The sequence below is a fragment of the Ascaphus truei genome, chromosome 18 (assembly GCF_040206685.1).
Source record: "Ascaphus truei isolate aAscTru1 chromosome 18, aAscTru1.hap1, whole genome shotgun sequence".
Classification (NCBI taxonomy): domain Eukaryota; kingdom Metazoa; phylum Chordata; class Amphibia; order Anura; family Ascaphidae; genus Ascaphus; species Ascaphus truei.
The window spans coordinates 2,011,018-2,027,281 of record NC_134500.1 but is presented as its reverse complement, the minus strand read 5'-3'; the positions used below and the strand labels follow the sequence as shown (position 1 = coordinate 2,027,281).

Sequence of the window (16,264 nt, the reverse complement as noted above, 5' to 3'; positions counted from 1 at the left end):
ACCATGAGGGAATTTAAAGAGATTTGCATTGGTCTTGTTTATTTTGCACTTCTGCCAATTGGCTTTGTCCAAGCGATTTTACTGACATGTTAGTTTATAAATGTAATTATGGATAACTGTCTGTCTAACTGTAAGAAACAAGGACTGTAAGAAACAAGGCACACAGCCATAGCCTCTCTGACCTTCAACACATACTTCATTCTGACCTTTTGAGACTCGAAAACTGGATTTCCCAAAACAAACTGTTTTTAAACACTGACAAGACTGTAACAATGGTATTTGGGACCAAGACTAAATTTTTAAAGCTTCCAGTGACTGAGCTCCTGATTAGAACCAAAGCTAACACCACCCTAACCCCTTTCACTTGTTTTAAATAACTGAGCATATGGTTTGACTCCCACTTAACATTTGGGATGCACATTGATACCCTGACAACCAAGATCTATGCCAAACTAGGGGTACTTTACAGGAACAAATCCTCCCTAAGTCTCCTGGTCAGAAAGCGTATTGCACAGCAGATGCTAATGCCAATTATTGTCTATGGAGACATAGTATATGGCTCGGCTCCTCAAACCCACCTTAGCAAACTTGACACCCTCTACAATTCAATTTGTCGTTTTGTTCTCCAATGCAACTACAACACACATCAATGCGAAATGCTCAAAGAACTAGATTGGTCATCACTCGAGTCTAGGCGCAAAGTTCACCTTTCCTGTCTTGCCTTTAAATTCTTTATGGACAAGCTACCCAGCTACCTGAACAAGCTCCTCACCCCTACCACATGCAGCACCTATCACCTGAGATCAGACTCCAAAAGAATGTTCATGGTCCCAAGGCTCAACAAAGTATCCGGCCGTTCCTCCTTCTCTTACCGTGCACCTCAAAACTGGAACAACCTACCAGAGACTCTCACATCCACCACCAGTTTAAGTTCTTTCAAATCTAAGGCTGTCTCACATTTTAATCTGGTCTGTAACTGTTTTATACGCCCATAATATATATTTTCTTTAACTGTGCATGCAATGTCTTGTATATAATGTATACCCTGTTCATTTATGTAACTGTATTTGTAACCATGTATTATTTGTCTTAACTCTGTGCCCAGGACATACGTAAGAGCGAGAGGTAACTCTCAATGTATTACTTCCTGGTAAAATATTTTATAAATAAATAAATAAGTAGATTTTTTTGATAAAGAGGTTGTAAGCACTCCTTGTCTATTTTCCAGTATTACAGTCCACTTTACAAATCCTGCAAATAGATTTGTCTCTATGGTAAACATTCTGCAACCTTAACTCAGTGTTACCAATACCATCGCCCCAATACAAAGGACACCCTTAAACCTAACATCTTTCTTTGATTATGTTGAAAATGTGGTAGTTTCTAATAATGAATGTATATCCAATGGGCTGAAATCAACTTAGCTCAACACCTGGCGCCCGCCAGATTACACAGATTCAGTTTTTAAAACCAATGCTCCCTTATTTAAATATCCATCTGAAAGATACCAGAATTATTCAGAAAGTATTTATGATCTGTCACTTAACTAATAAAGATTAAGCCTGTTACCTATAAATTAAATACATTAAATAGTTAGAATATAGTAACCACTTTGGTATCTTTACTTGTTTCCATTTGAGGTCTGATGCTTATGATTAATTACCTGTATTCTTGTTCTGTAAAGTACTGCATAAATAGGTGGCACTCTATAGAAATTAACTAAGAATATATATATATTATATATATACTGTATATATTATATATATATATATATATATATATATATATATATATATATATATATATATATTATTTTTGTACGAACTTAACACAATACAGTACTTTGTTTTCTTTCTTCAATATTTAGAGTCGATAAATACAGTATGTTGTATGATGTATTTGACTTTCAATTTCATTGGATTGACCCTTCAGTGAGAGAGCTGTAGGCATTTAAAATACTGAATAAAAATGTGTGAACTTGCCTATATTCACTCAGCCTATGTTTCGATTGAACGTTCTGGGGAAAAATGGAATATTCCCAAAAAAAATTGTCATTTCAAATTTCTCCAGAGAAGAATCTACCTTGAAACACCAATTAGACTGTAAGCTCCTCGGAGCAAGGACTCCTCTTCCTTAATGTTACTTTTATGTCTGAAGCACTTATCCCATGCCTGTTATTTATATTATTTGTTATTTATATGATTACCACGTGTATTACTGCTGTGAAGGGCTATGTACATTATGGCGCTATATAAATAAAGACAGACAATATAATACAAATACGGGTTGTGCCAGAGAAGCGAAACCAATATTTCTGGCTTTATAGATTTTTAGTTTGCGAAATCCTTGCAAACCTTTAAAAAAGTTTGATTTATGACAAATTAAAAAATGTGGTGAATTTCATAAAGTTCAAAAGTCTGGGCAAAAACTTTGCACATCTCTCCAGCTGCCTAAGTTTATCACACAGTATAAGCAGCGTTATGCCTCTAACAAGGATAAATCCTACAGTATATTATATATACCCCTCCTAATGATGGGATACCCCAAGAGGCAGGAGCAGCCTCCCTCTGTCCTAAAGACCTCCTTTTTCTCCTCCACCCCTTTTGCCACTAGACTGTTACCCCTGGACTTCTGCCTACCTTTGCAGGAGGGTCCAGCACACTTAGTAACCCGCAGGCATTTCCAGGAGGTATCCCGGGAAGTAACAGGAGGAGTCTGAGACAGTGCCTGCTAAACCTGGTCTGATTGTGAAAAAAAACCTCTTTCCTTCACACTCACTTACAATACACTTCAGCCCTACTGCTTGTGCTGCTGCTGCTGCTGCCTGCAAGGACCTGAGCGCTCACTTAACATACAGGGGATTGGACTTTCTGCTGAGGGTGGAAGGCTGGAAAACCGTCTGCAAGCTGTGAAGAAAAGAACCTAAGTGGCAATATATTTCCCTTCTATCAAAGAAACAAGGAGAAGAAAAAAAACATACATTTAAGTTTTCCACCAGGTGTATGGGACATAGATTATTGAAATACTGCACTGAACTGTTCAAGGTAACTCTAATAAGTCATTTGATTGTTGGCTTTCAAGCAGTATTGTTGTATTAACCTTTTGTTATAGAAACACAATACCTATTATGCTCTAGGAAATAAAGTAGGCACAGAAGGTGAGAAGAGTGAAGGCATCACTTTGCATATTGGAATGACACTATATATATATATATATATATAGACATATATATATATAGATATATATATATATATCTATATATATATAATATATATCTATATATATATATATATATACATATATATACACACATATATACATACATACATACATACATACATACATACACACACACACACACACACACACACAGAGTGTAAATATCCATGAGTACATAGAAATCATTGATAGTGATTGGTTGTGAACAAGTAGTGTAAGGCATCACATATCAGCAACAAAAGCAGCTACATTATTTATTGTGTGTGTCAGGCTTTGTTAGTTGTGTTGGATCAGATTTAAGATGCACTGAAAGTAGACACAGCCAAAATCCACAAGTGAAGTTGTTGGACTGAAACCCTCTGTTGGCTCCCAAATATAATGACATCTTCTCTTGGTTTTGCCTTCAAGTGACACTGGAGAGCTCTTACATTGGTTTTCTCACTGATTAATATGTGAGCCTTGTCTTGTGGATGCATTGTCCGTTTCATTTCACACAGGCATCTTTTCTCAGGGGTAATTAATGCCATGTGGGAAACTGTCCACTTAAAAGGTCAGTGTTTGTAGAAATTCAGAAAACTGGTACACACCCGAATGCCCCACAAACTAATCCCCGTGTGGTGCGCTGTATGTTTCCACGACAAAGCGGCGCAATTCTGTGCAAAGACTTTGCACCAAATGTATCAAAGAAAAAATCCTATTGCTCTCAATGGAATTGTTTTCTTTGACACATATAATGCACACTCCCCGGACTGCCCCACTGTTACCCTGATACATGTATGTCCCTATGTCCTGTGTAATGTAACAGTTTACAAAATGAATGAACATGTGTGCATTCCTCATTCATTTCTACTGTAATAGCTGGAGTTTGAGAGAGCATGTTATAGTTTACCTGTGTTATAGTGTTCTTATGTTATAAAAATGATTGCATTTGTACCATCAAGGGAGCTTTCCCACCACACACACACACACACTGACACACACACACACACACACACACACACACACACACACACACACACACACACACACACACACACACACACACACACACTGACACACACACACACACACACACACACACACACACCCACACACAGGGCTATTACATGAACTAGATCCACATTTGAGCAATTTGGTGTTTTTTGTTAGTCCACCAAAGACATTTGATTGATGTGACTAGCCACAGTGCCACGTTATTCTTTCAGTGCTATGGTTATTGGATAGCAATTCTCAGTAATAATGATGTCAATAGGATTATTTGCCTTTAACCACAACTTTGGCATTTTCTCAGTGAAACATTTTTAACCCTTTACACTAGTACAGTTGTGACCAACTCCAGCCCTCAATGGCTCTCCAACAGGTCATGTTTTCAGGATATCCCCGTGTCAGCACAGGTGACAATCAGTGGCTCAGTCAGAATATCCCTAATACCCGGCCTGTTGGTGGCCCCTGCACTAGTATCTTATTTTTTCAAACGGTCTTTTATAAAATACATTAGAACATGTGAGTTTAAGGTACCCCAAAAAGGGGTGCCGAATGTGTGTAAGGTGACACAAAGTATAGTGTATGTAGTGTAGGAAATGAAGTTACTGCATTTTTGCTCAGTGAGTAATATGAAAATGGTGAAGAGTGGGGAATGGAAAAGCTAAGCTTTCTCTACTTATATCATTTGTTGTGCTGAGAATAAAACTGTATTCAGCATATGCTGGAGGGAAAGAAGATGTATGCAAAGGAAAGCTGGAAACACACTTGAAACAGAGCTGTCTGTCAACATTTCCATTCACTTCCTCTGAGCCACTAGATTTCCTGTGATCCTAGGATTCCAGTTGAGTAAAGCAGTTCTAATAAGAGCAGTCCTGTCCACAGTGGGGGATTTCATATGGAAAATAACCAGAGTGAGTTTATTTTTAGATGATGGGGTTAGAAAACATAGGAAAACATAAAAAATGAATGACATTACCTGGGTATTTTTGAAAGGATGTAGGTGAGGTCTGTGTAACAAACTAGCTCACAGTATACTTTCACATAGGAAATAAAGACTAATACTAACTTTTCTATTTTAGTCCAAAGATCACCCCACAATATTTTACAAATCTAACAGTATTTTTCCCATTGGCGCAGAAGGGGGGGGGGGTGGTATTTCTAAGTCTTCCAGCTGCAAAACTAGGGGAAAAACATTGAAAAAAGAATGAACCAAATGCATTAAAGAAGAGAATCCCATTGGCCTTTGTGGTAATGTTCCTGCTTAACACATCTGGGAAAGCATTTTTGCCCAAGTTTTTCCAGCCATGATATTTTGATAAATACTCACTCTGGACAACACACAAAAATTGCTCTATTGCAACAGTTTTCTATTTCATTCTTTAGTGTCTTCATCAAATGGAAATGTCTTTAAATGTCATTATCTGATTTTAGTTTGACACCGATTTGCTGGATTGGCCCTGTTTTAGGCTTTACGGAGAACATCAGATACAAATACTATAATATGTGTCTCTCCACCCCTATAAATTAAATAAACAGATGAAATCTAGAACATGGCATACACGTAATCTTTACTAACAACAGGCGCAGCCACCCCAAAGGGGTGAGAAGAGAATAATCCACTAAAGGAGCAAAATATCTCTGATTTTATTATTGCAAAACATAGAAAACACACAATAAAGAATTGACACAATCTCAGTGAGGTCACTGTGAGGAGTGAGGCAGCCACAGCTTTATCTTGTCTGATTCTGCATTGTTGTTATTTGTTCAGGACCTGCGAATCTCTGCAGTTATTATACTGTATATTATATTATACTGTATATTATATTATACTGTATATTATATTATACTGTATATTATATTATACTGTACTGTATATTATATTATACTGTATATTATATTATACTGGATGAAAGACAGGCAAATCCTTGTAATAAAACCCTGTACTTCCAGGTTCTGATACCCACACGGGCCCTTATGAAATGTAGGTCCTATGTACCTTTTAGGGGATTAACAATAGAGTTCTTTATAAATGAAAGCAGAGTGCTCAAAAAGGTTTCACAATCCACATCACATCCAATGAGAAGGTGAAACACGTATGTTTGATCAGCTTTTGATCAGACAAATGGTCACGTCAGATTTAAATTACGATGCCTTTATCTGCAGTTTTATTCCTAAAAAACCCCAGAAACTTGCAGTGATCTCTTTTTCAGTGCTTTAATATACTTGTTTTTTGCCTCCCCCTTGGGAAGTCAGTGTATTAGGCTTTCGGCCTGTGATTTGCATACAGAATCACTTCTCTTTAGCTGTCAAACTTTTTACATGGTGAAGAAGAAAATGCTCGTTCACATCTGTCCTCATTTGAATTGAGCTTTTCTCGCCTTTCTCTCCCCTGTTACGTTTTGCTGCGTTGGAGCAAACGTTTTCTTACCACCACAAGATGACGCCAGCCCACTCCTTACCCCCCCACCCCAATATCCCCCCACCCTCCACTCCTCTCTGCCAAACAAACCAGGCTCTGTGTCTCTGATGGTCAGCCTTTCACCAGCAACAAAAGCAGTGTTCATCCAACCTCTTGGACCACATGGAGTGTGCCAACACTCTGTACTGAGGGCTCATAGAGAAGCCAAGAAAAGTAAAGCTTGTTCAAATGTGAGAAAGGGAGAGAGAGAGAGACAGAGAAAATCACAGGCAGAAATGTGGCCGTTAGAAAAGGGGGGAAAAGTGGGACCTTAAAGGTTTACTTCTGAGAAATCAGTGCCTGCCTGTGAGAGGAAGAACAGCCCGCCTGTGTGTGAGTGAGAGGCAGAGTGTATGAGTCCCTCTCTTTGCTCAGTCTCTCCTTGAATGAGCCCACAGTATTACTTAGGGAGGATTGTTTCCACCTTATGAATGTGAGCATTTGAATGATGGATCGTGTCAGGGCGCACATCCTGCTCAAATTATACACAAAATGCTTTTTTATGTTATGTTGAATTATCTATATTTGAAATAGTGCTTATTAAAAAATATTACTCAACATTTACCTACCATAACGTATTTAATATCTGGTTATACCCAGTACCAGCTTCACGCTGCACAGCCAGCAGCCAACCTCGCACTGATGAGGCCAAAAGGTCGAATCACCTGTCTGTGAGTAGGTTACTGGCTCTGCACTTCTTTAACCCAGGCTGTGCTGAAACACTGGGTAATGCGGCAGGTGGACGCTTATAGGGGTCTATGTAAAGTGGAACGAATAAGTGACTTAGTGTGTGCTCATTTGCATTTCAGTTCCCAGAATCCCTGGCTGCAGTGGAAGATCTGTTTGCTAAGCAATAATGGGGAAGGACAGGGTTGCAGACCGGTCTGGGACATGCAAATGCACCACATGTGGGATTTTTATTTACTCTACATTTAACATCTTTTAGGTCAAAAATACAAACTCTTTTTTTTCTTTGAAAAGAGCGATTGTATAATAGTAGTTACAATAAAATTGGACCCAAGTCTTGTTTGCATTTGGATTTAAAAAGCCAAAAGTCTGAGTTGCCATTTACTGTCTGTAATAATAAGAAAATCATAAAGGAATATCATTTTGTTTCAAGAAAATCAGAATGGAGTTAAAATGTTTGTGCCTGGTTAAAGTCAGGCGTCAGCAATTTCAGAGCTGGTTGGCATATGGTTGGCACATGGTGAATTTCCAAATCCTTTTCCCACGTTCAAGCAGTCCAAGCTGACAGATATTGTTTGTAAAAAAAAAGTCCCCCTTTAATATGTGCATCAATACAATCCACACAATGATAAGTATTTAGCTAAGTTGCCGATCGATCCGTTCTCCTGTGGTCGATCGGCGAAGATTCGGCTCAGGGGTTCACTAAATGTCTGTCAGTGCAGCAGAAGAGGACCAAAGATGCAAAGTTCTGTGGGGAAGATCATGTGATCAGGCAGTCACTAGATACAATTGGTGCAATTCCTGCTAGAGAGAGGGCAGGGCTCAAAAAGGGGTGTGCCAGAGCCCGTTTCAGAAGAGGAAAGGGATGTGACTTTGTAAGTGGTTGCTATAGAAACAAAAAATGCTTGTTACATTATAATATATTAAAATGTCATTCAGAGTTGTTGTTTTTTTATGTTACAAGTATTTTCTCATAGTACAGAACTGATTTATTTTAAAAAAAACACATGTGGGATATTGCTTGGTCTGCAGCTTTCAACCTCTAATATTATAAAGTGATAAACAAGAGTCCTGTAAAGGAGACTTGTGGCAGTTGTTGGTTTTTAATATGGCAGCAGTATATTATGTCAGTTTAATTCAAGGCATAATATTGCCCGTGGGCCGATGGAAAAATGAAAGACAGTATCTGATTCTGAAAGTGTGTTTCAAAGTAATTCAAGGTGTGCATAAGAGAAATAAAACATAGTTGCAAAGTGAACTGACATTTTCCGCATGCGGGTACATCTGTTTTCCCAATGTTATGCTTTGATAATGAAACTTGGTATTTAGTGGACACATTTTCAGATCCCCCAAGAGGGAATATTATCACAAAATAGCCTTAACACGTGGATCTACCATCGTGATCTAGTGGGTTACTCTCCCTCAATACACTTAAATAACTGGACATTCCTGCCCATATTACTTATTACAGTGCTGGTGTTAGTAGGATTGGGGTTTGTAATGGGTCAAGGGTGAATGTCTTTTCCTGGGTCATTGTGTGAGACCAGTGATGACCAGTAACTCTAGTAATACTAACAATATCTGGATCACCAGCACAGGTCTGCAACCCTGCCTTTCACCTTTATCACCTAGCATACAGTGCTTCCACTGCAGCAAGGGATTCTGGGAAATGACATGCAAATGAGCATACCGTGTCACCGTTTGCCTGAAAAACATTTTTACATGGAACACTTAACACATGTGAATGTGCTCACAAGGGATCTTTTTATTTGCTATATGCTATACGATGGAGGTTTCTTGTCACCTTTTTGCACCCACCATAACTTTAAAAAATATATATATATATAATAGAGAGAGACAGTTAGAGACAGAGAGAGACAAACATACAGAGACAGACATACAGAGACAGAGAAAGGCAGACAGACAGAGAGACAGATAGAGATATATCACAATACCAAGACAATGACAAAAACTAAGATGGAGAATGAAATTAGAACATTTGTTGCAACAACCTGTAGAAGAGAGGCTTGCAGCCGCAGTGCCTGTAAGATCATTGGGGAGGCCTTCAGCCAGAAGTGCATTGACAAGGACTGAAAATGATGATGATGGTGATATATATATCTATATATATATATACTGTATACCCACATACATACACACACATATACACACGTATGTAGTTCCCAATGTTGGGGACTGCAAATTAATTTTGTACAGGAACACATGCAGTGTTATGGTGACATATTCTGCGTTATCACTGCCATTGTATCCTATGGAAACTCTGTGATGTGTTAGGCTGCGGCCCGCTGCCTGCGCTGAACGCGCGCCTGCGAGGCTGGCGGCGCGAGCAGCCGAGTCCCCCGGTCTGCAGAGAGCTGCAGGGGGAAAGACAGAGGGGGGGGGGAGGTGTGTGACGGGGGCGCGGCCATGACATCAGACGGCAGGTTCGCCCTCCTTGGCTGAACCGCCGGGGGGCGTGGCCTAGCCCTCCGTCACTAGGTCTGAACTCAATTTTCATGTATCCCTGAAAATCTGCGCGGCGGCCGCCCCTCGCAGCGGGCCGGTCCCATTGAGGGGCGGCTCTTGTCCTTATTGTGTTATCAGCTGGAGTTATAAAGTCTGCATCATCTGTATCTAGGTAAATAACAAAATCCTTAGGAGTTCTGATGTTTTTTTTATAGACATTTTGGTTGGAGGCATTATTCATGTAAATTAGATGAGTGTAGATATTATTAATGAAGGGCCATAGACCAGGGTGATTGCCAAATGTATATCTAAAGCATCATTTTTTAGGTTCATATTTCTTTTTCCGGTTGCTCATTTTTATAAAGGAGAGCGCCATGAATCCCAGAATAGTCTTCACTAAAAACCAAGCCTTACATAGTCAGCTCGTCAAAGGACACGAGGGTCCTCCTGCTCCCAGCAACAAGACTACTTCCAGGTCGCTATATGGAGTCAAGGAGTCAGGAGCTCACGGCCTATTAACTGCATGTAGCCTGTGACAAATAATGGGCAGGGAGCAATTAGGCCCATATTGACTAAGCACTGTTACGCCATAAGACATCTTCACGTGAATGGGCCATAAAGTATCTTCCAGCATCAGATGGTGTCTTATAGCATAGCACTACTTAATAAATATTGCCCTAACTCTTTTATATATGTAGCAAAGATTTGTTTAGGCAATTGTCCCACTGCGTGTAACACAAGGGAAACGGTATAAATAGATGGTATACTGCACACAAGTAGCACCTACTTTTACATACCCAAATGTATATTGTTCTCGCGTCTCTTAATTCAGCAGACGTTTGGAATGCATTAAAGTGCGGACGGTTTGATTACTACAGTGTAAAGGTAACTGCATATTCATCTTTGGGTTACTAGCCTTTTATTAATGTAAATCATTTTTATTGGTGTAGCATTGAGTAAATTATAGATTAGAAACCGTCCACTTCACTTGTCACCTGGTTGCTTGCAAGAGTTTCGAACATGTCTCTTGGCTCCCTGCATATTAAAACACATGGCATGGAGGGAGGGATTGTAGCAAATACAGCAGTGGGTATTGAACAAATGTTATTTCCTATACGAATGATAATGGGAAGGATCTAGAACTAAACAGGAGGCTTTCACCACTGGGTTCCTGTGACATCTCTTTGTATTAGTTGTAGAAAGAAGTGGGTGAACAATTTGACTTCATGACTGGTGGATGCTTCATCACCAACAACAGCTACAACTCATTCACCCGGCATTACTGTGTGATTATTTGCTGAGTATTCTGGAATTAGGAGAAGAAGTCTAATGTTTGACCCAATTGCAGGTCACTATTAATCAATACATATACTATGGAGGCTGTATATGGGGGCTGTATATGGGAGCTGTATATGGAGGTTGTATATGGGAGCTGTATATGGAGGTTGTATATGGGAGCTGTATATGGGGTCAGTATATGGAGGCTGTATTTGGCGGCTGTATATGTGGTCTGTATACGGAGGCTGTATATGTGGTTTCTATATGGAGGCTATACGTGGTCTGTATATGGAGGCTGTATGTGGGGGCTGTATATGGAGACTTTATATGGGGGCTGTATATGGAGATTTTATATGGGGTCTGTATATGGGGAGTGTATATGGGGGCTGTATATTAGGTTGGGGTATGTTCCCATTATGTCCTAGCTTGTTACTGAATTTATGGGGACTAAAATTAGATACATTAAATAAACCTGTCTTTATTTGTCATAGAGCAAAGAAATACATCAAATAAAAGTGGCAGACGAATAACACAAGAAAATACCAGGTTTAAGAATAGTCAGACAACTGTATGTTTTATTTTGGCAGATAGTCTGTATTAAAATGGTTTCACTTAATGCAGGCTCTGTATTTACGCCTAGTCTGGAATGGATGCCAGTATTACAGGGGAACGAGCAATGCCGGCATTATTACAGAGAGCTTGTAAAAGTGAAGAATATGAAAACGTTCTGGAGGAGAAACTTTTATTCTGAGGAATTATTCCTTCCAAATGCAAAATGTAAAAAAATGAAGAAAACGTATAAATAGTCAGATCAATGTGTACTGTACAATGCTGCTGTTACATACTCTAAGTACACAACTACTTCTCTATGAAAATAGCCACTCATCTCATCGGCTCCTTGCTCAGCTAGTGGCAGTCTCACGTGTACAATAGGAATTCAGAGGCACGGCGAGAAAAACCAGCACGAAACAAGGAGATTTTTATAGTAAAGCCCGGAAATCCGTTCTCTATGTACCGGGAGCGTCGGAATAACTGAAACTGTTCCCCTCCTCTGGTATAAGCGTCTCTGTAAACATTACGCACACTGTGAGTGGGAAACTGGGGCGAGTTATTGCACCCCTATAAGTTGTACCGTATGCGTATTCAATAATAATGCTGTGAACATGTGATACTCTTCAACGCACAATATTACAATATCTAGGGTCAGAGTAAGGTTTGTCAGCACTGCCATTTATTGTTAAACATGTATAGATATTTGGAAGATGTACGTATTCTTGCGCTTGTATTAGTGTCTTCATTTAGGATATTGTCTATCAGTGATCCACAAATCTTCCACTTATGATACTTAAAGAAGGAGTGCTCAACACCCAGTCCTCAAGACCCCCCCAACAGGTGAGATTTTAAGGATATCCCTGCTTCAGCACAGGCGGCTCAACCAGTGGTACAGTCTTCGACTACACCACTTGTGCTGAAGCAGGGATATCCTTAAAATCTGACCTGTTGGGGGGTCTTGAGAACTGGAGTTGAGCGCCCGTGACTTGAAGGATAAGAAACTACCAAAGTGGCGTTAGAAACGTACATCGGGAGTTTTACTGGGGGTTACAAGAATGTATCTGCTGGATTCACCTTCTCACGCATGTACCACAAGTCCTCTTCTGTTACACATCGTAGAAAACCCTGTAAATCAATAACCCTCAGATGTAATACTTTTCCACACAACGAACAAAACCCCTTTCTGAAAATCTAATGACATATTGCAAAAAGGATGTAGCATTAAGTCATTGTTCATGCAACACTAATGTGAAACAGATTTCCATTTAGCAGAATGGTAAGAGAAGGCATTTTGTTTGGTTTCCATCCATGGTGGTCAGCCGGCTGGGACAGCAAAGACAAGCAATCAGCAGTAACTGCTGCAGGGTAACCACGCTCCCTCCAGCACACAGCTCCCTGCCATAGAATATTTGCAGAAATAGTGCACATGACATAAATTGGTTAGAAACATTAATTATATAGGTCTATTCCATGGAAACATTGCTTGACAGCGCCGCACAATGAAAAGCTTCTCCCACTGTGTAATATGGCTAAAAAAACCACTTTGTCCACCTAGTCTGCTAAATTATCCTAGTTATAGAGGTTCATTATCCCGTGAGCCAAATCCTTTGCTGCTGGAGGCCAATAGGAATACATATATGGATATTCACATTACTCATATTGCATACTGAGCTTAGGAGGCACAACACTTTGAATTACTGTACTATCTTTAGGCCTTTGTTTGGGATAGGAACATCACCTCTGTTAAGAAAAAATATATATGTAATTCAAGCCATGGAGGAAAAAGTGAGTGTTCAATTAAATAGGGACTTGGGCTTAACACATACAGTCTAAGAATGTAGGAATGATTCAATCCAGTACATTCCATTCTAGATCTATTATTTATTTACTACATAATCACGTCCTTCTGTGCTGGGGAGAATTGTACTGAGCGAATCTGGGAATAGTCCCGTTAAACATAGTACAGATAACTTCTGTAAGGCGGCGGCCACGCTGCCGCTGAGCGCGCTCATGCTGGAGCGGTGATGTCACCAACTCTCCAAGCATGAGCGAAGGATGTCCTGCATAATTTTGCAAGCGTGAGCGGGGGGCATGGCCGGGGCGTGTCATTGGCTGGATTGGGACTATTTCTATGTGTGTTTGTGTGTGTTTGTGGCTGTGTGTGGCTGTGTGCTGTGTGCATTGACTGGCGCTGATTGGTTGCTGAAAGGTCATGTGACTCTTCAGCATGCTTGAAAATCAATTTGCTCTGTCTCCCCAAGCGACTAGCTTGGGAGAGCGTATGTGCACGCTCATGAGTGCGCTCCGCGTGAGTGTGGCTGTAAAGATTGATTTTAACTGAAGTGAGTGCGTCAAGCGCGCTCAGCAGCAGCGTGCATGTAGCCTAATGCTGGGAACATCAGCAGCATTGCATTGTGGGAGCCTGACTACAGTTCAATGACTTTCATTGATTTATTTTAACAGCATTACAAATCCTCCAATACATATGCAGTGTTTGGCATAGAAAGGGTGTGACTACGAGTAACATATATAGGTCTTTCCCCAGAGACATCTGCTTGCATTTATTAGCTATTTATTAGGTATTTTTGTGGTGCAAAGATGACTGATGTTTTCTCTCATAGGAAATAATTGGTATTTGTGGGAGAATTCACATTCAAATATTCCACTACAAAGTCAATGGCTTCTGCAGCTAAGTTACTACATCGTCCCTACAATAACTTTGCTTTCAATCAGACACTTGGATGTTGAATAACAGGACCAAAGGTCCATAGGACAACACTGTAATAGTTTTTAGATCAGGGCACGTTTGGAGTGCATGCTCGGCATTTTGGGCATTTTGGGCATTTTGGGCATTTTGGGCATTTTGGGCATTTTGGGAAGGGCTTCAAAGACCAGTTTCTTCTACTCGATTTTTATTTAGCCCAGCTTTTTTTTACAGGGTGGGAACCAGGCATTTAGATGAGCCAAACACCCCTCTTTAACACTGGTATTCCCCTCCCCCCTGTTCCCGAGATACCTACCGATGCAGTTACCATGTACTAGTTACCAGTTACTCTCAGGGGAAACAAAATGGCTTCCAAATATTGGGCCAATAGGAAGCTGCCACTTCATATGTTGTGGCTTTCTATTGGACGGTCATTTAAATTCCCTTTAAAAACCTGCAAATAATGCCGATAACTTGACCAGTGAGAACCTCAGGAAAACAGTGAGGTTCCGCTCTGCAGGTCTCTAGTTCCAATCCTGTACAAAACGGGGGCAAGTTAGGGTGACTTGCTCCTTTGAGCACGTTTAAAATTTTCCCAATACTGAATTGGATAAATATTGGTCTATTGTACCTTATTGTTTCTCAGCCGTACCTCGGGAAATTCTATTTTTTGGCGATCATTAGACATTTCTGAATGGCAAAGTTGGAACTTCCATGCATGTGGTTGGAGGTTGCTGAGGATAGTGTTGGAAACGGCTGGTGCACGTCATCAAAACAGCCAAGCACCTACCTTTATTATTTGTTTGTAATCACTGTCAGAAATAAAAATAACATTCTGCAGGATATTAGAGATGGGGTGGCCAATTTCGGTCCTCAAGGGCAGCCAACAGGTCTGATTTTCAGGATATCCCTGCTTCAGCACAGGTGATGCAGTCGAAGACTGAGCCACTGATTGAGCCACCTGTGCTGAAGCAGAGATATCCCTTATACCTGGCCAGTTGGTGGCCCTTGACGCCAGGAGTTGGCCATCCCTGTATTAGCTTCTGACTTGGGAAGGTGATCTGTTAATAAAGGTACAAAGCAGGGGAGCATTACGGGGACCGCAACCAGGATGATACTTTAAATAGTTTCTGTGCTAAAAGGGCTACGTAGTGAAGATCACATGCAGCGCCTGTGCGGGGGACCATCGTGTTTAGGCATTCGGGAGATAAGAATGAGAAATGACCTCTGCATCTCCCTGTTCTATAGCAACACACCTCTATCCGTCTTCTCATTCCCCTCTCCTATTCCATCACATCCATACAATGAACCACAACGCTGTTATTAGAAATATCCAACAGGCCCAGAGGACCAGATATAAAAATATACATTTATTGCACTTGGAAGTTTTCATTTGTTGAAGCAGATTCTGTTGCAGTAATGGAGCTTATGACGTTACTATTTGATTGGATGAAGTAGTTGCTGCAAGCATTACACTCAGGAGCGGCTTGCATAATCGCGGGGTCCGGGGCAAAATGAGTGCGGCACCTCTTACGCTCCCCAGATCTCTACCTGTGGCGCAGTTGCGGCGGTAACGCTGGATGTAGCCTTCCCGGGGGGTCCTGACACGGAAGTTGGGTCTGGCTTCGGTGATCGGTGCCTGAGTGGGGTTCCTCCGTCGCTGCTCCCGCTCCTCAGGGAGAGAGCTGTGTCTCTGCAAGCGCACAGCCAGGCGTGGTCACAAAGATGGCGTCGCCATCGAGACGGCCCTTCGCTTTTCCCCTGTGAAATGCAAATAATACATTTAGTCTGTAAATGATACGGTCATAGTGAATGGATGTTGTAATGCTTCGTAGATGGAGTGATTTTGTTTTTGTACAAATACATATTTAGACTTATTTAAGGTTTTCGTGGCTTTCAGCGGTTTTGTCTCTGAT

The 16,264-nt window shown here is 40.6% G+C and overlaps 1 protein-coding gene across 2 annotated transcripts in view; it reads left to right on the top strand.

Annotated features, from left to right (window-relative positions):
* The first annotated feature begins 2,651 nt into the window (after nucleotides 1-2,651).
* ACAN (aggrecan) overlaps nucleotides 2,652-16,264 on the top strand; it is a 63,176-nt gene continuing 49,563 nt past the window's right edge. For both annotated transcript variants that reach the window (XM_075575188.1, XM_075575187.1), the window contains exon 1: nucleotides 2,652-3,044. The gene's annotated coding sequence lies outside the window, so the exon portion shown is untranslated. The remainder of the gene's footprint in view (nucleotides 3,045-16,264) is intronic.